General features: G+C 33.2%; 1 protein-coding gene and 1 long non-coding RNA gene across 2 annotated transcripts in view; one reads left to right on the forward strand and one right to left on the reverse strand.

Annotated features, from left to right (window-relative positions):
* Positions 1-13,742, forward strand: part of SGCZ (sarcoglycan zeta) — a 515,552-nt gene that overhangs the window by 89,846 nt on the left and 411,964 nt on the right. The gene's annotated exons all lie outside the window — the stretch shown is intronic.
* On the reverse strand, positions 176-12,507 carry LOC122216860. The gene is made up of 3 exons (XR_006201158.1): positions 12,436-12,507; positions 5,771-5,811; positions 176-476 (listed from the first exon to the last, which is right to left on the reverse strand). It is a non-coding gene; the product is annotated as an uncharacterized LOC122216860 (long non-coding RNA).

Here is a 13,742-nt window from a genome sequence, read left to right on the forward strand (position 1 = left end):
AGGAGAAAGGACACAAACCTCTTGAGAACAAAGATTTCACATACTAAGAATTTGTGTGGCATTTCACACCATCAGAGCAATGAAAGTACCAGTCAACAGTTTTACTCAAATATTCCCTGGGTAACAAAAAAAGGCTATAAGAGATCAAGAAATGCACTGACTTGGAAAACAGATATGTATCTTTTGCACAGAGGAAAATAATTTTTTATTAAGTGTGTGTAAGTAAATATAGAGAAAGAGGACACAAAGTATATTTGAAGTCTGCCAATACTGAAATTCAAAGGTAACACCGGTGTAAACGATATTTCTAAACTGAGGTTTACAACATTTCCATATGCTTGAGCTCTTTGTGCAATGGTAAGTTTTATTAGTTTCTTTCATCATCCGTTCTGAATTTTGGGACACCTTGCCTCAGAGAGAAAACAATTATGGCTGTTGTATGTCAATTACTAAAATTTCGTCATATACTGACAGATCTAGAAATAGAAAAGAGACACAGCATATCAGGATTATGTGAAAACTTTAAGATTTCTGGTCAAATTACTGCTAAGTAATATGCACTATATGATATTAGTTCTGGGCATGAGAAATCAAGGTTAGTAAATTTTATAGGGGATAAACACAACTAATGCATGTAAGTTTGGTGGCATAAGAAGCATTAGCTCATTGTATCCTCTTATCAAAATTTCTGTCAGGTATCAAAATACATTTTTAGAATATGGTCAGAAAAATATCTTACAAAAATTTTCAACTAAGCATTACAAGGACCAAATAATAATGCTTTACGGTTATTTTGTTGACAGGATATTTTACCTTGGCTGCCTCTAACTTTGGCTTGTTTCTATTCAGGGTACTAATAGCTAGAGACTAGTAAAATTCTCTACATCCTATTTTTTTTCTGTGCAAAATAATGTCCCAAGACTACATGTTCAGGATTTCTGGATCACCTTATATTGTTTTACGTCTTGTGCCTGTCTGGCTTGTGGGGACAGCTTGCTACCTCTTTTAGGGTTGATTGTTATTCACAACCAGCTAATCAACCAGTGATTGAACTCTAAGATTTTTAATTAGCTAGAGGACATTACTTTTTCCCTTGAGAAGGTCCACTAATTTGGGTTATATTTGCTTTTTTTTAATGTTTATTTTTAGAGAAAGGGAGAGAGAGCAGGGGAGGGGCAGAGAGAGACAGAGAGAGAGAATCCCAAGCAGGCTCCACACTGTCAGCCCAGAGCCTAAGGCAGGGCTTGATCCCACCAACCATGAGATCATGACCTGAGCTAAAATTGAGAGTCAGACTCATAACCAACTGAGCCACCCAGATACCCAGATATATTTGTTTGTTAATGTGTTGGTTAATGTTTTTTTCTTTATGTTATGACCAGGTAACTATATATGTAAACATACATAAATGGAAAGATGTACAAATACAATTACAGGGAATAGATGTGAAACAATGTTTTTAAAAAGTTGTCAACTTTCTCCTAAGATATGACAATTACCCTTACATGTAAGCAGAACTTTATTTTGCTTAATTATATATTGAGAAGTTATATATTAGGAGTGTGCTAGAAAGATGAAAGTAAAGTACAAAATAAGGGTACACTTTTTTTCCAAAGAAAATGTTCTGAGTTGCTTCAGAAATGTTGGAATCAGTTTCTAATAAGATGGAGGAAGACTACTGTATTTTCCAGAAGAGGACATTAATTTTAGTCCACGTATTTCAGGAACACAAAATAACAGGAATATCTATCTCAAGAAGCAGGAAGCAAGGGCTTTTCTTTTCCTTTTCTTTTCTTTTCTTTTGTTCATTCTTTCTATCTATCTATCTGAAAAAAGGCAAAAACCCCAAGCAGAATGATACTGAGTCAAACATACACTGGAGTACTAATTGATTTCTTAAATTATCTGATGAGAAACCTTGATAAGGGACCCACATTAGGACCAGAAGAGAATCTTGATGAGTGAGGTCAGAATTATATTACTATTTCTTTTTAAATGTTCATTCAGTTTTGAGAGAGAGAGACAGAGAGACAGAGAGAGAGAGCATGAGCAGGGGATGGGCAAAGAGAGAGGGAGACACAGAACTTGAAGCAGGATCCAGGCTCCAAGCTGTCAGCAGCCCAACGTGGGCCTTGAACTCATGAACTGTGAGATCATGACCTGAGCCAAAGTCTGATGCTTAACTGACTGAGCCACCCAGCCGCCCCCAGAATTATATTACTTTCAGACAAACTATGTTATATGCTTTACAAAACAAAAAGTAAATATATAATGATTATTAGCATTAATTATGTAGCCTTCCACTTCTAGGAAGGTCTTTATCTTTTACCTAGTCCTGTAACTAAGTACAACTAAAAATCTTGAAGAGTGGTATTATAGAAGGTGCAGTGGGGCACTGGGGTCAGGTGGGAAAGAGAATTCTGCTCTAGTATCAGTGAAGGTGTGTGATGAACAGTTAAAGGAACTCCAAGCCATCTAATGTAGGGGAAGTATCAGTGGGGACCTAGTGGGAAAATAGAATCCCTATCCCTGCTCGGAGTGATGAGGCCTTGCCTCAGTGGAGGAGAACCTGGGCTGTCAGGCCTGCCTGAAATTAATGAGGCAGCAGGTGCCTTTTATCTTGTGGTGTGGTGTCAGAGGAAGGTAACTAAAACAGGTTTAAATAGAAACCCAAATCTCATAACACAGTACTAAAAATAATCAGGTTTTAATCAAAGATCCCTCGGGACACCTGGGTGGATCAGTCGGTTAAGGGTCCGACTTCGCCTAAGGTCGTGATCTCAAGGTTGGTCCGTTTGAGCCCCATGTCAGGTTCTGTGCTGATAGCTTGGAGCCTGGAGTCTGCTACAGATTCTGTGTGTGTGTGTCTCTCTGTCCCTCCCCAGCTTGCGCTCTTTATCAAAAATAAACTTTAAAAAAAGGTATTAGAGATCACTCAACATATTAATAATCAGGAAGATATTAAACTACAGTAAAAAAGACAATAGATGACAATTTTGAGATTACATATATGTTAGAATTACCTGACAAATCTATGAAACCAGACATAATAAAAATGGTTCAATGAGCAAATATGAACAAAAAACAGATACAAAGTAGCCTCAGTAAAGAAAGAAAAAGCCTTAGCAATGAGTTAGAAAACATAGACTCAAATGGAAATTTTAGCATTAAAAAATGAAATAAGAGAAATAAAGTCAGTGAAGAGCCTCAACAGCAGAATGGACAGAACATAGAAAAGACTCAGTAAACTCAAAGATAGAAGAATGAAGGAGTATTGGGAAAGAACTGGTAAACTTAGAGTAGAAATTGCCCAATAGGAGAAACAGAAAAAAATAAACTGGAAAAAATAACAGAGGCTCAAAGACTATTTCAGTTAAAACAATACATTTGCCCTTTGTCTCATCACTATTCCTGGAGAAAGAGGAGAAAGTGCACTGAAAAATTAGTGGGAGAAATGTCTAAAAACTTATTTAAAAAAAAGTTTATTTATTTATTTGAGAGAGTGAGCATGAGCAAAGAAGGGCACAAGGAGAGGGAGAAAGACAATCCCAAGCAGGCTCTGCACCATTAGCATAGAGCCCAGCATGGGACTTGAACTCATGAACTGTGAGATCATGAGCGGAAATCAAATGCCAGACACTTCCACCTGAGCCACCCAGGCACCCCATGATTGAAAATTTATTAATATTAATATATATTAATATATAATATATATTATATAATAATATTATATTATATTATATTATATTATATTATATATATTATATTATTATAATATTATATTATATTTATTATATTATATCATATTAGTATTGTATTATAATATAATATATTAATAATATATAATCAATATATAATTAATATATAATATATAATAATTAATGTTAATATATTCTATAATATATAATATTAATATATTAATTTATACACACACACACACACACACACACACACACACACACATATACCCGAAACCATGGAGGAAATAATGAAGTGCTATAATACTTTTTTAAGTTCTAGAGGAGGGGCGGGGGGGGAGGTACAAAAAAACCACCAAAAATACCATGTCAACCCGGATTCCTATTTTGAATGAAAATACCATTCAGGAAAAGAAGGGTAAATAAAGACATTCTCAGATGGAATAACTGAAAGATCTTTCTACAAAAGGCTTGTTTCTCTATCCTAAGGAAATTCTCTAAACATTTAAAGGTAACATAAAAGAAGGAAATTTGGAACATCAAGAAGGAATATGGTAAACAATAACGTGGGTTAATGTAGTAGACTTTTCTCTCTTCTAGAGTTTTAAATTATGCTTAGTGGATGTAAGAAAAATTACATTATTAAAATGGGATAAATTATGTATATATTGTAATACCTAGAACAACCACTAAAAAGAAAAAAAAACCCATACACAGAGACACAGATTCAATATAGATAAATAAAAATAGGTTTATACAAATGAAAATATATCACATTGTCTGGAACTCGAGTAAAACACTATCCAGATGAAAACTTACAGCACTAAGTGACTACATTAGAAAGTATCACCGTTGGGATGCCTGGGTGGCTCAGTCTGTTAAGCATCTGACTCTTGATTTCTCCTCAGGTCATGATCTCATGGTTGGTGGGACTGAGTCCTGCATGGGGGTCTGCACTGACAGAATGGAGCATGCTTGGGATTCTCTCTCTCCCTCTGTTTCTGTACCGCCCTCTCCCCAACACACAAAATAAATGAAAATAAAGTTAAAAAAGAAAAGTATCACTAATATCAATAATTACACCTCCCACCTTAAGAACCTAGAAAAAGAAAAGCAAAATAAACACAAAGAAGCAGAAGAGGACTAATGGAGATAGAAGAAATCAGTGAAAATAAAATTGGAAAAATAATACAAAAAATACAAAGTTGGTTCTTTGAAAATATTGATAAAATTGAAAACTTCTAATAAGACTAATACAGGGAAAAAAGAGAAAAGACACAAATTACTAATGTAAGGAATGAAACAATAGGAAATACTCTAGATGCTGCAGACACCAAAAGTATATAAAGAGAAATAATATGGACACCTCTCCTCACAACTTAGTTGAAATAGACCAATTATTTAAAAAACTCAAGCTACCAGAGTTCACCGCAATTAAAATAGTATATTTGAATAGCCCTATAACTATTAAGGAGATCAATATTTTTAGTTTGAAAGTGCAGAATTATATGTCTTGTCCAAGATGTTTTCACTGGAGAATTATACCAAAGATTTAAAGAGGAATTAACACTAATTCTACATTATCACTTCTAGAAAAGAGAAGAGGGAACACATGTAAATTTATTTCATGACTCTATTATTAATCTGATACCCAAACCAAACAAGGACAGTGCCAAAAAATAAAACTACAGACCGATACTCCTCATGAATATAGACCTTAAAATCCTCAAGTAAATATTAGCAAATACAGTAATATTTGAAAAGTATTACACATCATGACCAAGTAGGGTTTCTACTAAGGGCTCAAAACTGTTTCAATATTTGAAAATGAATTGATGTAATCCACTAAACAGACTAGAGATGCAATGTCACGTGACGTTATCAGTGCAAAACAAGCATTTGACAAAATTCAACACATGATTAAGCCTCCCAGAAAAAACAGAAATAATGAGGAACTTTTTCAACCTGATAGAGAACATCTATGATAAACCTATAGCTAAATGTGTACTTAAATATGAAAGACTTAATGCTTTCTCCCACAGATCAGGAACAAGGCCGTAATGTTCACTCACCATTCCTATTTCACATAATGTTGGAAGTTGTAGCCAGTCCACTAAGGCAAGAAAAGGAAATAAAAGTTTAGGAAGATTACAAAAGAAGAAATAAACTGTCATTTTTAAATGACATGAATGTCTATGAAGAAAATCCCAAGAAATCTTAAAAACTCATAGAACTAATAAATAAGTCCAGAAAGGTTGTAGGATATAAGATAAACATGATAAAATATTAATATTTTTATACCATCAAGTGAATATGTTTACATGAAAATTTAAAATATATCAATTACAATGGCTCAAAAATGAAACACTTAGGTAGAAATATTTTTTTAAATGCACAGCACTTGGGACACCTGTCTGGCTCAGTTGGTAGAACATGCGGCTCTTGACCTTGTATCATGAGTTCAAGTTCCATGTTGGGCACAGAGCTCACTTAAAAGAAATGTACAGCAAGGGCACCTGGGTGGCTCAGTTGGTTAAGCGTCCAACTTTGGCTCAGGTCATGATTTTGTGGTTTCCACGTTCAAGCCCTGCGTCTGGCTCTGTGCTGACAGCTCAGAGCCTGGAGCCTGCTTCTGATTCTATATCTCCCTCTCTCTGCCCCTCCCCGATTCATGCTCTGTCTTTCTCAAACAATGAATAAAATATTAAATTTTTTTTTAAAAAAATACAGCATTTGATGCTGAAAAATACAGTGACAATGAAAAAAATTAAAATATCTAAATAAAGGAGACACATCTTATTAATGGATTGGAATAAACAATAGCAAATATGTCAGTCCTCCCCACATTGATATGTATTTTAACAAAATTTCTGTTCTTGGACATATGGTTAAGATTCTTCTAAAGTGGATTTAGAAAAGCAAAAGAAATATAATAGCTGCAACAGTTTTGTCAAAGAATAAAAAAATGAGAGGAATCAATCTTTTTAGACTTAAATAGCTACTGTAATCAGGGCTGTGTGATATTTACATAAGGATAGATGGATGCATTAATGCAGTGAGAAAGAGAAACTAGAAATAGATCTACACGAAATATGCCCAAGTGATTTTGACAAGGATGTAAAGGCAAGTTAATAGAAGATAGATATGCTTTTCCACCAATAGTGTTGGAATAATTAGACATTCATAGAACACGACCAACAAAAAGAACCTAGACTTATGTTTCAAACTTTATAAAAATGAGGTGAGATCACAGACTTAAATATAAGATGTAAAATTGTAAAACTTCTAGAAAAAAAGAAAATGTTCAGGACTTAGGGCTGGTCTTTAGACTTGTCACCAAAAGCATAATCTCTAAAAGGAAAAATTCGTTAGCTGAGCTTCATCAAAATTAAAAACTTTGCTCTGCAAAAGACTCTGTAAAGTGAAGCAAAAGAGAATCTGCACTCAAGGAAGATATTCCTATAACATGTACCTGACAAATGAGAAGTATCTGAAATATATGTAGCATTCTCAAAACTCATTAATAAATATATACACACACAATCACACACAAACACACACACATGCACACACACAAATGAGAAAAGGACAACACATTAAAAAAAACATTTCATTGAACAAAATATATGGAGGGAAAAGATGGAAAGATGTTCAATGCTATTTTCTCTAACTGAACATGGGAAGATGTTCACTGTTATCTTCTCTCAGAGAAATGCAAGTTAAAGCCACAGTTAGTTATTGCTGCATAGTTGAATGGCTAATGTAAAAAAAAATAGTGTCACTACCAAAGTTGATGAGAATATAAAGAAGTCGGATCACTCCATTGCTGGTGGAAACCAAAAGTGGGACAGCCACTCTGGAAACTAATCTAGATGTTTTTAATATAAAACAAAGTATCTGACTATCAAATAGCACAGTAATTGCACTCCTGGGCATGTGTTCTAGAGAAATGAAGACTTATGTTCACATGAAATCTGTACGTAAAGGTTTACAGTAGCTTTATTTGTACTGGCCAAAATTTGAAAACAGCCCAGTTATCTTTCAATACATTCATAGTTGAACAAGCCAGAGTACCGCCATACTGTGGAATACTACTCACCAATAAAAAGGAATAAATTATTGAGACACACAAAAAACTGGATGAATTTTCAGGAAATTATACTGAATGAAACAAACAAACAAAAGGACCTAAAGTTGTATTCTTTATTATTCCCTTTATATAACATTCTTGAAATGACAAAATTATAGAAAATGGACGAAATTGAGGTGGCCAGGTATTACAGAGGAGGGAGTCAGTAGAGAAACATGTGAAGTTAACACAAGCAACATTCAGGATTCTTCTAATAATGGAAATGTTCAGCATCTTGAATGTTCAATGCCAATATCCTGATTGTGGTATTTACAGTTTTATAATATCTTATCATTGGGGGAAGCTGAGTATAGGGTACACAGGAAATCTGTATTATTTTTTACAATCCTGCGTGTGAATCTACAATTACCTCAAAGTAAAACTTTAATTAAACCAATCAATCATTTGATTTTATTTTACTATTGCTAAGTTTAACTGTTTTTTTAGCAATTGCAAACATGCTTATTATATAATGTCGATTTTTGAAAGTAGAACTCAAAAATGTATGCTAATTATTACAAGGAGAGAGAGGCAGAGAGAATGAGGGCAAGAGAATGTACCAAAATAACATTTCTGAATACAATAAATGATAAGGTCCAAAGAAGGCTAAAATTAGCAGAAGGTTCCTTTTGAATGTTTCAGATTGAAAATAGTTCATTCTAATATATATTTTTCATGCTCTCAATCCTTTCGTGTTACATCTCTTTTATTTTCATGTAGAAACCTATTATGCCTTCATTCTTGCTTCATTCATTTTGTTAAGTGACTGTTACATGACAATTTTTGTTTCAGAACTGTTGCATCTAGGAAGGAAACTGATGTGTTTTGTATTGTTATTTTCCTTGCCGAATTGTGTTTTTACGTGATTCAGCATTCATTTATTAACATATTTGGATATTTAGCCTGTGCCAACCATGTGCCAAGAGATGTGTCTAAAGCACTGTTGTCTGACACCTTTGTCCAAATTAAATTTTCATGTTATTAACATTTTCAATTACCATTGATTACAACATTCACAAGTTTCACTGGGCTGGCATGAGATACAACAACTGTGAATAGTAATAGCTGTTTTCACGAACAGAAGATCCCTGTGGGGAGGCTGTCATTAGAAACCCTATGACTGCCAGAGAACACTTCGGTATGTCAATTCCCCAGTGTTCTGTAGTCATCAAGACAAAATCCTACTTTGTTTTTGTAGTTCTGACACATTGTTAAACAATATGAACCAAGTTACAACTTGCTAATATCCCATAAAGGATTTTTGGGGTTGTGCTATAAACTACTATGGGTCTAGCTTGTCATTGTAAAATAATTGTTATTCAAATATTTGTCATGATGAATTCCTTCTTAGGATAAATTTATCATGACTCCTTTGTTTTAAAGTTTCTTAAAGGAGAATGAATTCAGTGTTGTCCTCACAAATGGCACATCTTGAGTGAATTCAGTATTTTGATCACTGCGACTTATGTTGGTAATAGGAAGCAGGACGTGACCAGTGCACAAGGAGCTAAGTTTGAAGGGTGCAAGAAACATAAAATACATATATACATATATAGGCTTACGTATTACATATACACATATATATTATATATAAGCACAAAATAATCAAGGCTATACCATAGTTTACTTTAAAGTGTTTGTAAATAGAGCTCATGAAATAGCTGATTATGCTTATGGAGAGTCAATAACAAAGCCTTGAAAAATAAGTAGAGAAACACAAGAGGGAGATTATTGTAGATGTGGGACAGAAAAGAATGGATTTCTAAGGTATGAAAATGCAAGAAGAAAAATAGAGGAAGCCATAAAATGTTTAGTCCCCCATCGATTCTTAGCTTAGTGGTTATCCCTAACGTTCTCAAACACCATAGATGATTTTTGACGGAAAGTTAATGTATTTAAAAAATATATAACATGTGTTTTCTAACGTGAGAATTAAAATATATACCCTCTTCTTTTGGGATGAGCACTGGGTGTTGTATGGAAACCAATTTGACAATAAATTTCATATATTTAAAAAATATACATATATATGCCCTCTTGATTTTTTTTTTGTTGAGATTTTCATATATGGCCTTTATTTTGTTGAGGTATGTTTCCTATAAACCTACTTTGTTGAGAGTTTTTTATCATGAATGGATGTTGTACTGTTATATGCTTTTTCTGAATCTATTGAGGGGATCATATGGTTCTTAACCTTTTTTTTTTTTAAATTATGTTGTGTTTTTTGTTTCAATATATGGAATTTATTGTCAAATTGGTTTCCATACGACACTTGATTTTCTTAATATATAGTGTTAAAGCTTATTTGATTACAATTAGATTAATTAGAAATATTATAATACATTTATTTTTTTTTTATTTTTCACATCAAAAACGCTTCCATGTTTTTTCCATTATGAAGTTTTATTTTGATTTCTTGAATACCATCTATTTTATGCTTTCTGTTGTGCGGAACATGGATCCAGGAAAGAGATTAATTGTCACTGTAAGCAATACTTCTAGATGCTTGTAAGTAAGGTTGAGCATGTTTCAGAAAAAAAAAAAAAAAAAAAAAAAAAAAAGGCTTCCTGAAGAACAAAAATCAAATGGCATTCTATGAATACTACGCTAATAAAAAAAAATTATTTTGGGGCTTAACTGACGTAGTTATCTTAAAACAACTAAAATCGTGTGGGAAAAGCAGACACAATACTATATAAACTTGCTGAGACACGAGCGAGTGGTCAGAATTTAAAAGAATAAGCTACCGTTTCTTTTGCCACACTGCATGCAACTGAATTGTACTGCATGCTATGTGGGCCACATTCTTATGGTAAAGCTCCAAAATGTAAATCAATGTACAAAAAAATGCTTTGGGAACTTAATGGGGGGTTTCAGTTCCAACGCAATGAGAAATTTTAGAAATAGTTGTGTTCTCTTCCACGATAACTTTGACGGGATCTTAAGTGAAGTTTCCAAGTTCTGTAATCTGCTATCGTAGCACATTTTAAGATTGGCTTTCTTGAAACAAAATATTAATTAATATGCGTTTTTATCTATGGGCCAATATTTTTCAGTGTGTAGTAGTCACGTTCTAAGAGCACTGTGTGTACACACACACACCCATTAAGACCAGCAGTAACATGTAAATACTATATTTATGTTGTTTTCCTTGCAAATTAACATATTTGAGCTTTTATCATTTATTTACTTATTTACTTATTATTTACATATTTTTCACAATTCTTTTGAAATTCAATAGTAGTGTTTGGAAAACAGGAACAGCAAACTTTATATTAATAGGTAATAGTTTTGTTAAAAAGCTGTTTGCTTTTGTGAAATGTGTTTCCGGGGTAAATATATATTTTTATGGAGAGAGAAAAAAATTCTATTAACAATTATAATTGCAGATTTTTTATTAAATTAATTAATTTATTTATTATATTTACATGAAAGCTAGTTTAGCATATAGTGCAACAATGATTTCAGGAGTAGATTCCTCAATGTCCCTTACTCATTTAGCCCATTCCCCCTCCCTCAACACCTCCAGCAACCCTCAGTTTGTTCTCTTTATTTGAGAGTCTCTTATGTTTTTCCCCCCTCCCTGCTTTTATATTATATTTTATTATGTTTTTTGCTTCCCATCCCTTATGTGCACTTGTTATGTATCTTAAATTCCTCATGTGAGTGAAGTCATATGATATTTGTCTTTCTCTGACTAATTTCGCTTAGCATGATACTAGTTCCATCCACATACTTGCAAATTACATGATTTCATTCTTTTTGATTGCGGAGTAATACTCCATTGTATATATATACCACATCTTCTTTATCCATTCATCCACTGTTGGACATTTGGGCTCTTTCCATACTTTGACTATTGTCAACAGCACTGCTATAAACATTGGGGTGCATGTGTCCCTTTGAAACAGCACACCTGTATCAAATTAGAGGGTTTTTTTTAAATGTTTATTTATTTTGAGAGAGAGAGACAGACAGACAGACAGAACATGAGCAGGGGATGAACAGAGAAAGGGGAAGATACAGAATCCAAAGCAGGCTCCAGGCTCTGAACTGTCAGCACCGAGCCCGAGATGGGGATCAAACTCACGAACCGTGAGATAATGACCTGACCAGAAGTCAGGGGCTCAATCGACTGAGCCACCCAGGTGCCCCTATTTACAGTCTTTATATTATGTATTTTCAGTAAAATTAATTACAGTGCCTAAAAATATACCCAGCTATTTTCTTGGATTTATATGTTCTTAATACATAACACAATATAACATACAAAGCATATTAAAAGAATAGACAACCTGTAGACTTGAACAATGAAGTTAAAATAATAAATAAACTTTAGGAAATTTTACTTAGAAAAAATGAAATAAATTTCATTATGAAACATAATGGATGTAATTATGAGGAAAAATTGATATTTTTAAGAATATCACATATAATTTGGCCAATTAATTTCAAATGTAAGTGGAAAGCATTTTCCTAGGAAATACAGATGTCATAACCATATGATAGAGTTGAAAACATGATTATACCATTATTTAAGGTCAGAATGAAAACATAGATACAAAAGGCGTATGTGAGAAAATTTTTACAAACTTTTCAGAATTTTACCAAAATTTTCAAAGAGCAGTTAATTGCCTTGTTTTGTAATATTTTATGAAGTGTATAAAAATACCATCTTCTTAATTCATTCTTGCACCTAGAAAAAAATTAAAGCACATTCTCACAAACAGGTTCAATAATACTGTTAAAAACCCATTCCAGCACTTTGTTGAAATCGCTATACATTATGATCAAATAATGATTACTGTAGGTTTACAAAGGTTGTTTGTGCGGACCTGAGAGATTGTCTCTAAAATACACATACATAAAATATTATATGTATAATATATGTAATAACATGCATTATTAAATGTATATATTAAAAGGTGTTCAAATCTGATTTGTTAGTTGATATAATGTTTGCTGCACTCAAATAAAACAGATTATGTAGCCCTATTGTCAACAGAGGCCCTTCAGAATCTTGCCTAGATTCAGTTTTAAGTCTGTGCCATCAAAGGCTTCTTTTGATAAATTCCTGTGACTTGCTTTCTTAGGATTTTCGTGTTAGCTTCCAGATGTCACATGTCCAATTTACAGCGCTCACATGTCCAGCACTCACATGTCACCTTTATTATTTATTTCTCATGTGATGCTCTTGAGTCAGAATGGAGTCCTTTTATTAGTTTGTACAAAAAATGTACTTCTGTAAAATATTTTGTAATATATCAGTATTTCCTGAAAATGTAGTGGTTATAGGAATAGTGGTGCACAGTACATCCCAGCCTCCTAATCCCTGGATATACCCTCCCTGTAATTACTTTCTCTTTCCTGAGACTGTAATAACCATGAACAAACCCTCCAACCACTTCAAAGACAGCAGTGTTTCCATATCCTGAATCTCAGCATTCAGTTTTTATCTCAGATAGTTACAATACTCAACCAAAACTTTCCTCTATTTATAAGGGCTTAATGGAGAACAAACTTTCTCAAAATTATTACCCATGAGTGGCATAGATTCAAAAGTTGTCCGCCATTCAAAAGGTCTCTGGGTGTTGGCCATTGTTCATTTTATACATATATATTGGCACAGTCTCCATACTAACTAATAGTGGAGAAAGTAAGTCATTGGTAAACAAGAAGTTATTTTATATAGAAAACCAATATAGCAGATTTACTCTATGGTCTTTCATTTAGTACTAGGACCAAACTAATTTCTCTGAAAGCTAATACAAAGTTTCCTTAAATCTTTGGAGTCATCCTGTGTTTCTTCTTTTATTTAAAAATTTTTTTTTTTTTAAATACAGTCATCCTGTGTGTTTCTATGGAACAAAATGAGCCATGTAAATAAGGAAAACACAGAAAAACCAATATTTTTT

This window comes from Panthera leo, chromosome B1 (assembly GCF_018350215.1).
Source record: "Panthera leo isolate Ple1 chromosome B1, P.leo_Ple1_pat1.1, whole genome shotgun sequence".
NCBI lineage: Eukaryota > Metazoa > Chordata > Mammalia > Carnivora > Felidae > Panthera > Panthera leo.